This window comes from Taeniopygia guttata, chromosome 3 (genome assembly GCF_048771995.1).
Source record: "Taeniopygia guttata chromosome 3, bTaeGut7.mat, whole genome shotgun sequence".
NCBI lineage: Eukaryota > Metazoa > Chordata > Aves > Passeriformes > Estrildidae > Taeniopygia > Taeniopygia guttata.
This window is the reverse complement of record NC_133027.1, coordinates 105,993,474-106,011,470: the sequence shown is the minus strand read 5'-3', so window position 1 is coordinate 106,011,470 and position 17,997 is coordinate 105,993,474. Positions and strand designations below refer to the sequence as shown.

The following is a 17,997-nucleotide window of genomic DNA, read 5'->3' as shown; positions in this document are numbered from 1 at the left end:
CTTACTGGTGTAAACTGTCCCATAATTATCTGATCTAGCCACACATTAGTCTCTTCTGCAAGGACCAGATACGTGAGTTTCCTTTCTGCTCCAAGAAGGAAAGACAGGAGATTCAGACCACCCATTGAGCTGTCTCCCTGTGATGTTTCGGGCTGTTTCCCCATTTGATGATAAAACCATAAGGTATTTGTGTTCCACTGTGAGGACATGTGGCACTATTTTAGAAAATGCTTGCGTAACTTTGACCACTGAAATATACAAAGTTAAAAATAGGCCAGCATTCCAGAAATGCCTTATTCCTCCACATCCACAATGGTTTTATCATGCAAAATTCAGAGAAATTCTGGCAAGGAATTTCTTATAACTACAGAAGGAACAGGCAGGAGACATTTGGGGATGCAGATTTACTTCAACAGATATTGCACCTCCTTATGCAATATAATATTTTAAATATTCATCTCACATGGTAAAAATAAAATCCAGGCTGGGGAGTCACCTATTAAAAGGAGATCAAGAGAAAGACAAAAATAACCATGGATGAAACACAAAACCAGAAGGTGATAAAATAATTACAGATACTCCAATTGGTGAGTTTGTTAGGAGTCACTGAAAGTTTTAGGAGATATGCTTGAGCTTTGTTTACTTCAGGGATTTTTATTATGTCCATGGGAAAAAGACAGAGTTGAAAAAGTATGTTGCAGAAAAGAGTCAAAAGGCTTCAGCTGTCCTTTCAACACTTGTATTATTTTTAATAATGGAATAAGAGAGGAAGAGGGGGTTAGGAAAAAAAAGAAGTAAGTAAATGATAGTTTGTTTGTTTCTTTTAAAATAGAACTGGTTTTGAAGTTGTTCTTTCCTCTTCCTCTCTACATTCATTATATAATTTTTCCCTCTCTTCATTGTGCATTTGCATTTTGTTGTGAAAGATGCACAGCCTTGTTCTTGTCTTGATTCCAAAGGTTCCAGAGTTAATACTCAGCTTCCTAGCCGTGAATGCCACTGGAAGTATCCTAACTGCCAGAAATATCATGGTGTGCCAGTTGTGCATCCCTTTTTTGTCTTTCTACCCTTGTGTATCTTTTGTGATGATGAGGAGGCAGCATAATCTCCCCTGCACAAAGCAGGGCCAAGATTCAGGCTTGATTATCCAAAAAGTTTGACTCTGAGGAACTCTATGTCCTTTCCACACCTGTATTTACAGAATCATAAAATCATAGAATGGCTCAAATTGGGAAAGGCCTTATTCCTGAAGAGAGATCTTTATGAACGCCATACATGTCCCAGTGAAGCAGCTGTTGTAATGAGCACTGCATAAAGAATTAAAAACCCAAGTCATGCTGCCTAAAGCGCTCATATGAAATATATCTGTTAGTATATATATCTGTTAGGATGTGATTCAGAAAAGCTTTAGGTTTTGAAATTAAAATAGGAACTGAGCAGAGCAGAAAAATGAAAGGAAAAAAAAGTGGACCAAAATCAGAGGTATATTGAATAATGAGCAGTAATGATGTCTGGCAACACGGCACCCTTTCTTCAGGTGGTGTCATTCAGAATGAGGGGTTGGACTGTGTGTGTGCTTGGAGTAGACAAAGGAAAAGAGGTCAAATCAAGCATCATGGGCATGAAGGAAGATGGAAACAAAACTTGTGTGTGTAGAAGATTGAATAGGATGGAGATAAACACTGTGGGATTTTACAAACAAAGATAAGAAGTTTATTTTCTATACAGCAATGGGAAAATAATTAATAAAAGAATCCAAAGAGAAGAGTGCAGTCAGGCCAAGTCATGAATAGGATTCTACCAACAGTGTTTTAAGTGGATGGAAAGAGGATGCAGAACTGTGACAATGTTTATACACCCCAGAAGATGAAACTTGCATTCCAAATGAAAACACAAGAAATTACAACTTTCTGCTTTCTGGGCAGACATAAAAAGAAGTGAATATTTGGTACAGAAACAGAAGTTGCAGGACAGGGAGGTGGCGTGCTGTGGAGGTATCTGGTTTTCCAGCTCTAGGACCTCATTGGAAACGTTGACTGTAGTCTCTTCACAACCAAGGAGTCCCTTGCCCTCCATTGGGATGTTTCACTGGATTCCCTGTCTAAAAAAAAAAGCCCTAATATTGTTTTGTAAAATGAAGGCAGTAATACAGACCATTATACTAAGCCAGCCTGACACAGTATCAATAATTCTTTTTTTTTTTTGCTATTACTATTTTTTTTACAGCATACATCCTTTTAATGAATACATCCAGAAAAATCAGGATGAATAATAATTCAGATTATTCTGCTTTTGTCTGCTCCTCAGTTCATCAGAAAAAAGATCTATCACAAAAATGTTTAATTATGTAATAAATTCTACTTGAGTACTTTTTTATTTTTATGTCACATATAGAGCAGTACCAAATAGCCAAAAGAAGTTATTGATTCCAGTGATACAGGTGTATGGGGAAATATCAAAAGAATTCTCCCACAGTTTACTTGAGAAAAGAGGTGAGTGTAATCTTTCCAACTGTTTGCTGGAACCATGTGATGTAGTGTTAGCACATCTAAATATCTGTGTTGTATGATTGCACATATAGGGAACAAACACAGTGTGTACGTGTGCTAAAAAGCCTTGGGGATTTTTTTTGCCAATGTTTTTAATCTACTGAGATTATTGGTTAATGGAAATAAAAATGTTTCTTGAAAAGCCATATCTTTTTTTTTTTTTACTGTTCTCAAAAATGTGAATCTGAAAACTCTAGAAAATGTCAATGAACTGACTCTTAAAAAAAAGAAAAAAAGGTAGAAAGGTATTATACCAAAAGAAATATTGCCACAAGATCCTGGAGTTTGCAGGAGCTATTAGAGTTGTGCACTCAGATTGTCTGAGCGTGCCTTTGCCATCCTTCCAAATGACACAAAAGAAGGTCCCCTAAATTCACAGAGAAAACATTACTCAATAAATACTTTGGAAATTCCTTTAAACTGAGAAACTACCAGCTGCCCAGATGTGAAAAAGAAAGCGAAACCAAAGTATGGGACCCTATTCTAGGAGAAAGTGTGAGAGATTCTCTGAAAGAAAATTAACATGGGGGCAACTGAACATGAGATTCACAATGGATATATTCGGTATCTGTATTTTATTATTTGTGTGTGTTTATTTTATAAAACCAACTTTGCTTCATGAGCATAAAACTTCCTTTTGCTTTGAGTGTGTCTCATGCCTATTCAGGAAACAATAAACATAGGCATTTTTATGGTAGGGTAAATTCCCATAAATCAGTATAACAGGCAAGTCTTGAGGAGCATCTGCAATGACTAAACCAGCCCAGGTGTGTTTTATTCAAGCTCTGTGTGGATTGATGCCATGGTAGAAATGAAGATTTTCCCAGGTGGACATTTCAATGCTTCACTGGGAAGGAGCTGAGAAGGATCACAGGACTTTTGGAAATATTATGTAGGAAATTTGTGATACTTCCTGATTTCCACATGAAGAAAGAAAAAAAAAAGTTAAGAAACCTCAAGCAGAAGTCATAATGTAGGACAAGACCATATTGTGAGAGAGATCACAATCCCACATTATTATTGAAGTCCCTAAAGGAGGCCTGGATGGAAGGGACTGTTCACAAGGATATGTCACAGGACAAGGGGTAGTGAGTTTAAACTGAAAGTGTTTAGTTCAGATTAGGAGGAAAATTTTACTCAGCTCTTTGTGCAGAAGCAACAGCAGTGAGGAACTCTAGTGTCTCAAATGAAGCACCAGAAATTAAGTGATTTGGACTATTGAATTAGCTAGTTCAGGGCTTGATTATTATAGCTGATGAAATGAACATTCTCAGGCCATAGGTTTGCAGCTCTTACAAGGCCGACATGTGAGCAAGTAGAGGTGACACTCAGGGATTTGAACAGTAAACCTGGAGATCTTACTTAGGATTGTTGGGTGACCCCAAACATTGTTCTCATATCTGTATGTTCAGAGTGTTTTCAGCAAAGGGGTCCTGCCCTTCCTTGCCTCAGACCCCACTTTCAGTTTTTGCTTCCACATTACATGTTCTAAGAAGAGCTAAAAGAATAAATGGGAAGGCAAAATTAAAAGGAATGAGTAAAACCACAAAATTGGAAAATCTGTGTAAAAACTGTACATGTACTAATTTTGGATGAACTAATTATCTATTTCTAATGAGAAATCCTGCCGAGGGGATGAGGTGGGGGTGTTGAAGACAATGATTTCCAGAAAATGGGCAAATAAATCCAGGACCTAAAAGTAAAGTGAGGGCATTGAAATATAAGCTGTTAAAGAAAGGAGCCACCATGGTAAACCCAGATTTTAGGAGATGATCTTGGAACACAACATAGGCAATTAGCACTCTCTGCTGCTTTTGTACCATATCAGACAAGAAGAGATAAAATATTCAGCTGGAAAACAGAACTACAATGAGACATCTCAGCAGAGATAAATTTAAAACTACTAGTTTTGTTAACTAAGAGGAACCACTTCATTAAAGAAAAAGGAGATATTAAATACTTCCTTATATTTAACCTTCTATGGATGAAATTATGATTAGAGGCACTTTTAGTTAGATTTCCAGCTGTGTCCAATTACACAAATGAGAAAGTCAACCTTGGGAGCAATATTCATGAGATAGAGGGATCAGCAAAGGGTCTCTATGAGCACTCCTAAAATAACATGGTTTTTTTCCCTCTATCACCTCCAGGAATCTGGAAATGTTTGGGCAACAAACATTCTGCCTAAATGCTAGCCACCAAACAGAAATGAACACTTAGAAAGTTGAAATGGGGAAGAAATTAAGGTAACTGATTACAGGAAACATAGAAGCCTTTAATTTCCCTTATTTTGGGGTGTTTTCTCTTTACTTTCAAGACTTTGGTTCACTTTCAGAATAACGGTACCAAAAACAGCATTCTTTAATACGAGGTTTTTGGGGTTTTTTTGTTTCACAGTAAACTTTTCCAGCTGTCTGTGGTGACTGTCCAGGGGGATTTAAAATTATTTTCCACATGATAATGACTGGCCAACTTTCCACTGTTCTCAGGAAAAGGAAATGTCATTTAATTGTTGCACATAAAATGGCTTCTGCTGTGGCCCTCCTAGACATGGCACTGTCGATACCTCACATTTTTCATAAAGCCCTTGAGACTAACATCAGAACAGAGAAAAGATGCTGGGTGTGAAATAAGATTCTATTATATCCTATGTGGCCCAAGCATAATGGTTGTGAAGCAATGATTGCATTATTTTACAAATCTGTGCCTGACCATGAGGAGGATAATTTGTAGAGAAGACCAAGAGGAACCATCCAAGGGACAAGGCTACAAGGGAAAATAATGGCATTTGGTTTAGCCATTTGTGTGCATTCCAATACCAAGGCTATGAAAAAATCAGATGCTACTGTGCAAAATAAAAGACACCCTCCCTCAGGAAATAAGTGGGTCCTTTTCTGGGGAATTATCTGCTGTCAGAAACCTGAAAGCCACTATCACAAGGCTGATGATTTCAGAGTGTGACAGCTGTCATGAAAATTGTCACAGCCTTTGCCTGAGAGGGCAGGGAAAGGTACACCACAGCAAGATGCAGCCCAGAAAAGCTCCCACAGAGATGCTGAATAACTCGCCTACTGTGGCCAAAACCATTACCCCAATGTTTGAGGGATGGCACAGAGTGAACTAATTCTACCTCTTTCCCAAAATGAATTTCTTGTCTCTATGGGTTCATCTTGCAGACTATAGCATCTCTTGAATTGTATTACCTTTGAATTAAAGGTTTTAACAGAAGTTCCTTCCTACATATCATAAACTTTCATATATTTTCATCTTTATATTACCTGGGCTACATCCAATATCTCTGTCACATTCAGACAGCTCTTTCTTTTAATTCACATTTCCATCGACATTTCTGGCAGGCCTACAGTGAAATATTTCCTAGCTTTCATGAATGTGAGGAATGTGGTGGTGAACCACAGGATTCCCCCACCTACAGCTCCACCTTTCAGCTGCCAGCTGCTTGTCAGATTTTAATTAACAGGAAAGTTGCTAGGAGTTATTCATGCTGGTTCCCTCTGTTCCTCTCTGGAGAATTCCTAAGCAGCATTCAGAGCATTTAGCCTGCACTTTCTCCTTTTTAATGCTCTTCTTCCCAGCAGCCAGTGAAAAATGTAGAAAGTGATGAGTTTCTGCATCCAGAGCTCAGTTAACAGAGAATGATGTCCACCAGTTATGGATATGGCACAAAGGACCTCCCTTCCTTCCACTTCCCCCTCCTGTTTCCTACTCAAAATGAATTAAGAGGACATCTAAAAAATTATGTCTGCTCAACTGTAGATATACTATTAATTTTTATTTTTTTTTTTTGTGGTATCAGGAGTATAACTGGGGTGGAAACACTGAAGGACAGCCTGCACTGGGAAGGCAAATATTGGCATGGACAAGTGAGGTTATCACTGGAGTGGAGGGAAGGCTTCTAAAAACATTGTCTTTAGCAAAGTCACAGCAGCTCATGATGAGAGTTTATTTCTCCTCCCTCTGGGCAATCCCTGAAACACATACCTTTTTTTTTTCTATCTGTCACTGGGATTCAGAATTGTTTGGCCAAGTAATATCTAAATGCCCCCAAATGTCTAGGAACGTATCAGAAAGTCTGAAGGACAACACAGGAGTACAAGAAAGTGAAAACTTGTTGCAAAATATCATCACTCAGTGAATATCCCGAGCTGTAGCCTAGCCCTGACAACTCACTGAGAACAGTTAGATGCTAAATGGGAAGGTTACACTTCTCACTGTTGGCTACCAGCCTTTGAAAATTATTAAAAGTCAGCAATGTGCAGCAGTCATTCTAAGTGATCCAGCAGAGACTCAGAGAGCATGTCTACACTCAGTCTTAAAAGGAAATAGCAAATGGTAAACAGTTGGTTACAACAGATAGCAATTTAATAGACATATCTTTTCTTGATAAGCTGCAGATAAAATCTGATGTACTGTGGAACCCCAAGGAACTGTCCTATACTCTGAGTGTAAGTTTCCATCACAAGCCCTGTTTTGATGCCCTCAACCAACCCTTCATTCTATATTTCTGCAAAGAGCTCCTTCTTGTGTAATGTTTCTGCTATGTGGAATCCAGCCAGAGAAAGTCTGGAAAGAAGGGAGGGAGAAGAAGCTTATTCTCACAGGTATCATTAAAAGAAAGGGCTTTGTAAAGTGTGATATCTGTTTTGACACATTATCAATCTTTTTTAAGGCAGTTTTTACTGTGTCTCTGATTTGCACTTCACTGTATTTTTAGTTTTTCATGGTCATTTTTTTTTTAAGAACTAGAGTGGGGAACACAGCATTGGTTCAAATTTTGCAAATGGCTTTGTGGCCCCTGCTGCCTGGGCGCCTCCACAGAGCTGATGGTCTAAGCATTTCTAGTCCTGTGAGACAGTAATGGCCCACCCTCTCCCTTCCAGATAAAAAGTGTGTCCATTTGGGTGGAACTTGTCCTATATTAGAAGAAAATGAAGCTTCTTAGTGATCCTTCAGTTCCTCCATTTTATACTTAATGGAAAGAATTAATTCCCTTCCCTCATTACTAATATCCAGGGTACTTCCTCCACAAGCACTCTGAGTAGTCATCAAATAAACATGGACAGGCATTGCAAAGCTTTGCAGACCTATCCTGCAAAGCCTTTAAGGGTTGATATCGTGAATCCTAAATAGTCTATGGGAACCAACCACATTTTTATAAAGTCTACAGATGTTATACTACCCTGTGACCATAACCTCCTCCAGTCTTTGCCCATTTATAAATGTTTTCCCTGCTTTTTGCCTGTGCTTGAAATGATGCTGCAGGAAGTCTTTAGGTGAGGGTATCTTGAATCCAGCCCTTTCATACCTATTCACTAGTAAAAAATGGTGGTTTGATTGGTAAGTTTAATGTGGAGGGTGGGTGATGGCCTTTTTCTCATGGCCAGAGAGTGTGGAGTTCATTTTCACAAGCATTATTTGCAGTAACAGCCTCATCCACACATCCCTCTGATCTACAGATTTATTGTAGAGGCCATTGACAGCAAACTAGCAAAACAATTGTAGGCCTAAAGCAGTGGAAAAGTAAAACACAGAAAGTGTCATGGGAATAACAGGGCCAGCTCCTGGATGAGATACCAACATGTGTAAGAATGAGAAATTGCCTCCACCTCTGTGGACACAGGGCTGCAGCCACACAAAGCTGCAGAGTTTCCCACTGGGGCACGTAATGGCACAGGTTTCCAGGAGGGCATAGGGGATTTAGGCACACAACTCCCAAAGCTGCCCAAGGGATTCACTCAGATGGCCCTCACTGGAAATCTGACTGGAATCTCTCCTGGTTAGGTCTGAAATTTTTATTCTGTGCAACTGCATGTCTACATTTGTTTAGAGGACAGAAGCTGGACAAACTCCAGTCTATGCCTGACAAAATTCATACACAGAGGATGATTTCAAATATTCCAAATAAACTGCTATTGGCCTGGATTTACTTTGAGGCTACAAGCTTCCATTCATCAGCAGTCTCTTTTCACTCTTTGTTTCCTCCTTTGGAATGTTTCTGTAAAGCAGCTTATAAACTTTTGGCTTTAAATAAAAAGATGCTAAGGGTTTTTGTTTTTATTTGGATTGGATTTTTTAAAATCTATTGCAACAGCAACTGCAAGGTCTCTACTTCCACCAGGATTCCCCCTGAGAATTAAAACCACAGTCAAACAAAAGAGAACAGAGAACAGAGAGGACAGAGAAATCCCCTACAAGCCTCTGAGGAGACCGACTCATCCCTTTATCAGCTTTTGGCCTCTGTGTATCCCAAAGACAATTCAGAACGTTCTGAGGTTGTCCCATGCAGGAGGTGGTGGTTATGGTGTTACAAAGGCTCTTCTGTCAGCTTCACAGCTGCCTGAAAATTGGATTTTATTTCATCAGATACTCCAGCTCTGAAAGGGAGTTTATCTTTCATCATGACATTGCATGTGTCCAGCCCGTCTAATTCATACTAATCTGGCATTCTTTCTGTTCATTAGTAAAGGTCTTTAGCTAAAAAAAAAAAAATAAAACATAAAAATAAAAATAAGCCCAAACAACAAAACCCCCAGAAACAAGGTTAGCACTATGTATTCAAAATTCCTTGTGTACTCCTCAGTTTAGGGTACATTTTAATGATTTAGGTCAAATGGCAGCCATGCAGTGTAAGTAGTGTAAGTAGGAGCATACGACTTCAGATCAGACCATTGGTCCGTGAAGTGTTGCACAGTGAATCCAACACCTGATTTGTGAAAGGAAGGCAAAAACAACTGAAGTATTATCCCTCTTAGCTAAGTCTACAACACTACCCCCCAGGAAAAAATTCCTCCCTTGCACCTGTGGTGATCAGATCTCTATACCCTAATTAAAAAGGGCTTCACAGCTCAAACCATGCAAAGAAAGAACATATGAAAATTGATAGAAAAAGGATAAAAACCAGGAAGATGCCAAGAAGCTTGGAGGGACTTTCCATTTACCAAACTTATTCACAGATGGTTGCAGAGTTAAAGGCAACAGAAAAAGTTTGAGCACTGCAGGTACAGTATGAGAAAATGTTCAGAGTAACTGCTAGCACAGCATCAGCACAGTAACTCAAAATAAAATGTATGCATGGGGTCATGTCTCTGACCTTTACTTGTCATACAGTTTCACTGCAGACACTAACAGGGCCTCTAAAGGCCTGACTGACACAGATGTGGTAGTTCTGCTGCTATTTTAATGAAGTAAATTAATACATGCTTCTAGATAGCAAATTAATCTGGAATGTAGTGGCCTCTTTATGATGTCATCCTAAGTGCCCATTGCATAGCTGTAAGGTCATTGTAAGGACATGTCTTGTGGGGACCTGAAAGTGTCTGCAAAATGCAGTTTTCATGGGAATCTTAATCACTTGAGATGTTTAAAGATCAGTTCATCTTAGTTCCCTTTCAATCATCATGCAATCTGGAATTAGTATTCAAAAAATGTAAGCTTTTAGGACTGTATAATGAGCTGAGTCCTCCAACATATGCAGTAATTACTTGAATAAGAGAATGTCATTCTGTAAAATAATAAATGAAGTCATCTTTTAATTATGAGAACTACCAGCAGGATTTGCTCTGCAATGCCCTTATTTGTTGAACTTTTGGAACACAGGGCTCTGTACAGAATTGTGTGGTCTCCCTTATCATTGTTGTTTTGCATCCCTTAAGTTCAGAGACATTAGCAGGGTGTGGCTTTTTTTCCATTAAAGGCTGTTTTGGGTAACAGTAATCCAAGATCTATTTTGTTATGCTAACAGCTAAAGGCCTTGTAACAATAATTTCTGTTTGGCAGCATCACAGTCAATTTCATTGATGTTACAGTTGTTTTAATTCTCTTTTTCAGGAGAGAGAAAAGATCCAGTAATTCTTCTAAGATGATTTCTCCATACTTTTCATCTTTTACTACAATAGGGATTGCCAGGGAACTGTTCAAGAAAGAAATGCAGATAAGCAATACCACCACCAGAAGGAAAGGGAAGAGGAGGAAAAGAAAGGCAGAAAATACTTGGGGATTTTTGTGAAACTCAAACAAAAGTAAGAGCAGCTGCAAACTGGAAGAAACAAACAACTGTGTAAACCAAAAAAAGTTCTAGCACTTGTATGGATAAAGAGGTACTGATTCACCACATACATGATATGCAGATGACTGGTTATAAACTTTAATGTGTGTGGTAATAGTAACTAAAACCAAGGTGTGTGACAGTTGTGGACTAAGCCATAACCACACACACATAATGCAGAAATTATTGATTACAACAATAATGATACGACCTTATCCTTATATTCTTCAACTCTTTGCTTCACCCTATTCAGCCTATCAAAGAGCAGAGCTAATGGTGAGTTTTTCAAGGTATTTTTAAGTACAAACCAGAATTTGTAAGAAATTTGCTGGAGCAACTCAGAAATAAAAAGACCTGTTGAAGCAGGAAAAGGTCGTGGAGCAGTTCCCAGCCTTGCCTTGCACATCCTGATATCCTCCTGCCCATCCAGATGCCTCATGGACAACTTCTAGCCTGGCCACCAGTTCTGCAGGCAGATGACACAGTGTGCTCCTGCTGCACCTGAGACTCATCTTGAGGCAAAGGAAGTGGGAGAGGCTAGCAGTGAAGAAAGCTTACTAGCATGCTTTTAGGAAATATATAACTTATGCGTTCTGGGTTCACAAATCCTTTACTCGTGGGATTTGTGCTCCTAAATCTTCAAGGTGCTTCTGGAAATATTTCTTTTGAAATATGAATGCATTCATTTTGGAAAACTCGCCAACATGTTAATAAATCCTAAGTCAGTAGTCTCACACCAAAGTCGACCTTCTCTGTTACTGCTAGGAAGGAGAGTTGTTGGCATCAGTTGAATTGAAGGGGATTTCCTTTTGTTTTGCAATGTATGTGCAGACAAGCAGGCACCAAGCTACAAGTGAGTAACTTTCCCACTAATCCTCCAAGGCGTGTGACAATATGACCCTGAGCTTTTACAACTAAGAACATTATGGTATGTAAATATTATGAACATATATGGTAAGTCCTGTACTTGCTGAAAAACACAGAAAATTATTCCCGGGAATGCCTAGCTGACCCTAAAGCTACACAGATTATTCTTTTTTTGTCTGCAGCATTCATCTCTGTTCAAAACCATGATGATATATTAGATGCAAGTTCAGCAAAGCAGGAATTTTGTCTTGCTGCCTTTATTTCTCAATTAGGATCTGTTTTATTTTGGGAATAAATAATACAAATGAGAAATAAAAAATTTTGTGTTGTGTTTGCCACTGCATTCTTTCCAAAAGGGAAATAAATAATCACTTGTTGAACTGAGAACATTTTAACTGCTAGCTGGAAACCAGAATGTCACTAATTGTGCAGCACACATTAAATGATGACAAAAAGCGTGACTTGTTCTCTGCAGTCACGCACCAAAGCAACTGAAGCAAATCTGTTATTATTTCTTCGAAAATGTTGTGGCATCCATTGAAGTCACTAGGATATGGGAAAAAAATAAAAGAGAAAAAAAAGTATATTGTTTTAAGTCTCTTGATAGAAATTTCATGGCACAATAGAACGTCACCTCTTTTTGATTAATATATATCCGGCATAAAATAAACATATCATAAATAACATCGATAAAACACATCAATGGGCACTGAAACAATGTGCAAAACCTTGGTTTATTTACATAGAAGAGCTAGGATGAAGCAGATGAGGAAAAAAGTACAGTGGAGATTTTGCAATGGAAGAGTCATGAGTATACTTTCAATAACAGTATCAACAATTGCAAGGGCCATGTACCGTCTGCCTGCTTAATAAGAACATATTCTATTATGGAGGAACATGACAGCCTTTGAAAGTATTCATCCTTTAATATGTGTATATATCTCATTAAATTCTTACAGTTCTCACTGCGTGTTTTCTGGATTTGCAATTCAGCTTTCAATACAGATAGAGACTTGGAACCTGCATCCCACAGAGGAGTCCCAAGAGTGCAGATTTATCCATGGAATTATGCCAAGAATAAATTAGAGCATGGACCTCAGAGGCACCACTCACAAGGGTATGAACTACTGGCTAAATTACATAGCATCTGTACTTTGGTTATTTCCATTTACTTCAGTTTTACTTGATTAGATTCCAGCACTTGGTAAACTTATCTTCTTTTTCTTAAATATGTTTGCATATCAAGTACATTTTTAACATCCTTGCTCAACATCTGCAAAATGTTCTTAATAAAAAGGGAACTTGCAGCCTTGCATGTAGTATAGGAAGAACCAAAATTCCACTACATCTTGGGAAAAAGCATTGGTTGAAGGAAGAATATGATGCAATTATCCAGGTGAGCATTTAATTAAATGTAAGATGAATTTAACTCCTGGTGACCTTATCATTTGTTCAAGGGCCTTAAAACTCTTCCAGTTTCTTCATCATGCAATTATTGTTTTATTAGCAGTTTGTTTTTATAAAAATGTTTGTGCTATTTTTTTTTAATAGAGGAAAGAAAAAGACAGCAGCTGTGGAATGAAATGGGATCAAAATGGCTTTGAAGCAAGGAGCAGCTCCTGCCACCATTTACTGAAGAATGAAGAGTTCAGACTTTAAAACTGGAAATAAACGTATGTTGCACACAGACTGGAATTTTCAGTATGGCTGAGCTGTCTCGGAAAAAAAATTAATAAACAGAAGTGCTGTATCTCTTAGTCCCAAATTGCTGGCAGTGTTTTGGACCATTTGAGGATTTGTAAGGATTTGCCCTTGTGAGCAATTATGTCCTTAGGGGGAAGTCCTATAGAAATCAGAAAGGTTTTTCCTTTTAAGGTCTTATTCCAACCCCATTGATGCCAAGGGGAAAAAAATTCCTATTGACTCGGTAGGCTGAGTTCAGGCCCATGAAGCAGTCAGTTCAGTGGCAACTAATTTTTCACCTCTGACAGAATATTAGAATTGCTCAATTGGTTAAAATAATGTGCAAGTACTTCTGCAAAATTATTTCAGGTTGTATTTCACTGTTTGTTGTTCTTAAGCTCACGTCATCTGTTGTTCACGGATATTCAGGCTAACTTAGAGTTTAGTCATGAAAATGTTTAAAAATACCAGAAGTTCAAAAGTTTTTGGACAAATGATCAATCATGTGGAAATTCATCACAGAAGTCCATTATACAGTAGCTGTCATCATTGCAGCCTTTTGTTTAAAGAGTATCAGCCACTCAACTGGAAGCATGAACTGCATCCAAGATTTGTGTTAAAGCTAAGGTTATAAATCACCTTCTACAGAAAAGAAATATTTCTGGACATCAAATAATCAATTACATAGATTTTAAAAGCCCTAGAGGCTAAAATTTGAGTGTCAGTGCTATTTTTTCTCACTAAAGCATTAATATATAGACATGTATATACAGCTACACAAACCATACAGAAAGTTAAGTATTATGTTAACAAGATGGCAAGAACTAAATTAAAGCCTACCCTCAGCATACCAAATTTCATCCAAAAGCAGCTCACACAGACAAGATGTTTGTACCTAGAAGTATGTCAATTTTTGATACAGCTGTCTCAGAAGCCAGGCTGGTTGTGGCTCTGCAAAGTTAGAACCATACTCATCTACATTCAGTTGCAGGATGTGAGGATCCAGCAGGAACAGCAGGATGGAAGTACTGGCAGTTGACAAATTGATACAGAAAAACAGCAGAAAAAAGTCCTTTTTTTTTAGTAGAATGACTGTGACTAATGATGGGCAGACACCACTTGTGCTACTCTCCCAGAAGGTGGTTTCCATAATTCCCAGCTCATGGGTGCACAGGACAGCTGAGAGCCAGAGTGTCTTCAGTGGTCACATCCAAATCCAGCACAGCTCGCCATGAATCAGAAACCTAAGGCTGCATGCCAGATTTGTGAGATGTAAGCAGTTTTAAAATGCAGAATTCATGCCAGATAAACCCATACTGAATGACCATGGAAAAAGCAGGAGCAGTAGGGTGTCAAAAGGATCTTGGGTGAAGATGGGATTTGGGCTGAGTGGTTTTATAGCCATACTTGGTGAAACAGAAATGAAGTTAAACTGCATTCTTCACTCAGAGATCAGGAGGGAGTTCCACCTTTAGCTCACTCTCTTCTTCAGAGCTGCACAATAGGGTGGGTTCGTTGTTGTGGTTTTCCACACTATCCAGATGCTGCACACGTTGAAGTTGGCTGGCAGGAGAATACTCGGCTCAGCACAGAGCTGTCCTGACCTAAGAGAACAAATCCTGTGTTCCAGCCTCCCACACACTGTGGTCCTGCACATGCTTCTCTGTTGCACAATAATCATATTAATTTACCTCTCCCCATCCCTGTTAATTAGTTCAAATTCTGTATTCAGTGCTCAGTAATCCAAAACTATGACTTCCACCCTAACTGAGGGCCAAAGGAATCTTCTGATAGAGTGCATTTTTCTCTTTGTGCCTCACAGATTATAGAGGGAATCAGAGAAGTAAGAACAAACAATAAAAAAGAGATGCTCTCAAGTAATGGAGATTACCCCACTCTTTCTTCAGTCCTGTGTAATAGGTGTACATAAAGAGCAAAGATGTTTTCTGGTGAAAAATAATATTCCTTTGTGGGAGTCAGAACTGAATCTTAATTGACATTGATTTTAAATGCAGATGCTGGCAGAGTAAAATTAATTTTCAAACACTAAAGCTTTCCCTGGTAAAGTATTTAAGGTTGCATTTTCAAGCTAGAAGGAAAAAGTGATGAAAAGTTCTTAAAACTGAAGAAACAAAATCCTTGATTTTGATCCAAAGCCCTGCAAAACAAGATCCTATATTGAAATGGGTAATCTTAGGAGACTGTAGGGGGATAAAATGGGTGCCTTTCCTTCCTCTCTTCCTTTCCCCCCTTTATTTTTTCAAGCTGCATGTAATATGCCATGGGGGGTTTTCTGCCAAAGATGTCCTTCACAAGCATTTATCCCATACTTTATTCTTCGTGGTGCTGTAAGGAAATAGGCATGTGGCAGCACAAGGCATGACACAGCACCAACCAGATCAGGGCAGAGGTTAGCCCAGGTCCTGAAAGTGTCATAGCCCTGTTTCCAGCCTGGTTTATACTGTTGTGATGGCTCTCAGGACTTCAGATTGCTCTTCTGCGTGTTCAGCACAGCAAACTCTTGAACAATGCATTATAGGCAAAGAATAAATGGTTCTGTACAGTCTTAAACTTCCTTTGCACATTATCTTAGCAGCAATGCCTGTGCTTGGTCAGACCATATTTTGTACTGTGGATAAAGCAGCTGTGATCCTAACTTGTTCTTCTGTGCCAGGTGAAAATCAAGCAGCCAAGGGGTAATTATATAGCTACTACTGGATACTATTATCATTATTTATTAATCATACTGTTAAAGGATCCGTAGGCTTTAAATGAGAAAAGGTCCGTGGTGTCCTAAGTAGGTTCTGAAAACTAAATGAGGCTTTTCAAGAAGCCTCTTGTCTGAAAAAATCCTTCAGAAAAATGTCTAGTGTTCCCAATCCACTGCTATAGATGGTCTTTCCCATTTTTACCTGAAGAAAGTGTCCCTTTGTGAATGAGTTTAGTCCATTGTCCTTCATACCCAAAAGTAACCTGACACTTGTAGAGAGCCACTGACCACTCATCTGTAGAAGGCCCTTCACAGTGAGACTGGACAGACCTCTTAACTTTCATCTTGAAAATTCAGGCCTTACAAGAAAAAGGAACCATAAAACACCCTGTCAGCACATAAGATGTAATGGCAACATTTCAAAGACATCTTGCAAATTAAAGTGATGTGCAAAGACTGCACAGTTGTTTGGTGTCAGTTGTCTTATGTTAGCTAGCAGTCTGCCTTTTCTGAAGTTGCAGCTGGCACAAGGTGACATAATTCAACCATAAAGTATTTAGATCATAATTCAATTCATGACGTAAGTTGATATAATTAATTTCATTGCTGCAGATTTCAGTAAGAACCAGACCAATGGATGAGAAATAATTTAGCAAAGTATCTTTTTATGAAATCTCAAACAATAGAAGAAATGCTCAAGACCAGGTTGGATGGGGCCCTAAATAGCCTGGTCTGGTGAGTGCTTGGGAAAAAATGATCTTTAATGTCCCTATCAATGCAAGCCTTTCTATGATTTCTGTGAAATCACATCCACCTGCTATAGGGGGAAAATTGTTCACACTGAGGTTTTGGGGAGAAATTTATTCTCCATTTATATTTTATTAATTTGGTTGTTGCTGATGTTACTCAATTTCTACTTCAGAGCTACTATCACTTCTATCCCAGACCAGGAGGAGGAAAAGACAGTGTGTGGTGACAGGAAGCAATTGGTGCCAGGCTAGTTTGGATGCTGAAGAGCCAGAGATTTTTACATAGTTTTGCTTGTGTTCATCTTAGTGTTGCAAAGGCTCCCATACAATTCATTGCAAGTAGAACAGGCAAAAGTAAATTAGGAAAGAGAACCATCAAAATATGATTGTGTGGCAGAAAATAAGCATTCAGGAGAAATATGAAATACATAGACTTTCATTCAGAACACAGAAATAATTAAAAAAAACCCAAACTCCTAACCTTGAAATATTTTGAATTCAGAAAGATTTTTTTCTTGCTGTCCTAAGTCTAGTGCTTTTGTTCTGAACAGACTTTCACAGATTAGAGGTGTCTGCCAGAAATGGAGTTCAGACAAATCTCCATGTCTGTCCCACAACCTGTGCATTTCATGGACCTGAACTCCTTAGGCTTGCTGTGTCCTGAGAAGTGGAGAAAGGGAACATGAACCTATCAAGAAACTTCTGAGAAATAAGGGTGGCAGGTTTTTCCAAAACATTGCAGCTTTGATTGTTTCTTGAAATTAACCCAGGGTTCTCTGGACAATTTTTATTTACCTATTTTTAATTTATTTACCTAAAAACCAAATTTTCTGCTCTAAAATGCCTCTCCTTTGTGGTGCTCTGCTGCCTGTTTTCTTCTGTGGAGAACAAAGCACTGTTACTTCTTGAAAACCTCTGCAGCTCCCTAGTGAATAACTTGAATCCCTTCATCCCACACCCATGCCATGTATAAGTTTGTTGGCTGAGACACGGAAGAAGATATTTTTGTGAAGTAATAATTTACATGAGTGAGGCCTTAAGCCACAATCAGCTGACAAAGGAAAGGAGCATAGTGTTTCTATGCTATGAGAGCAGTTCCATGGTTTTGGAGTGGTTTTTTGTACAATTTGTACAGTGGACATTCTCCCATATAGCTCCTACAGTAGTAAGTTTTCTATAGTAGAATGGGGTTTTTTTGGTTTATTATGTGTATTACACAGTGAACTGCAGAAATGCAGTATTATTTTACTGAAAACTAATCAAATGTAAATTAGCACTTAATAATTTTTATTTAATTTTGATTACCGTGTAAAACATACTTTAATTACATCAGAATAAAAACTGGAACTTGAGCAATTATTTAAACATACCCCTAGA

At 38.5% G+C, this 17,997-nt stretch overlaps 1 long non-coding RNA gene across 1 annotated transcript; it reads left to right on the top strand.

Annotated features, from left to right (window-relative positions):
• Positions 1-6,406: 6,406 nt before the first annotated feature.
• Positions 6,407-13,228, top strand: LOC140683807 (uncharacterized). Its single transcript, XR_012055327.1, has 2 exons — positions 6,407-12,595; positions 13,030-13,228. It is a non-coding gene; the product is annotated as an uncharacterized lncRNA (long non-coding RNA).
• The last annotated feature ends 4,769 nt before the right edge of the window (positions 13,229-17,997 follow it).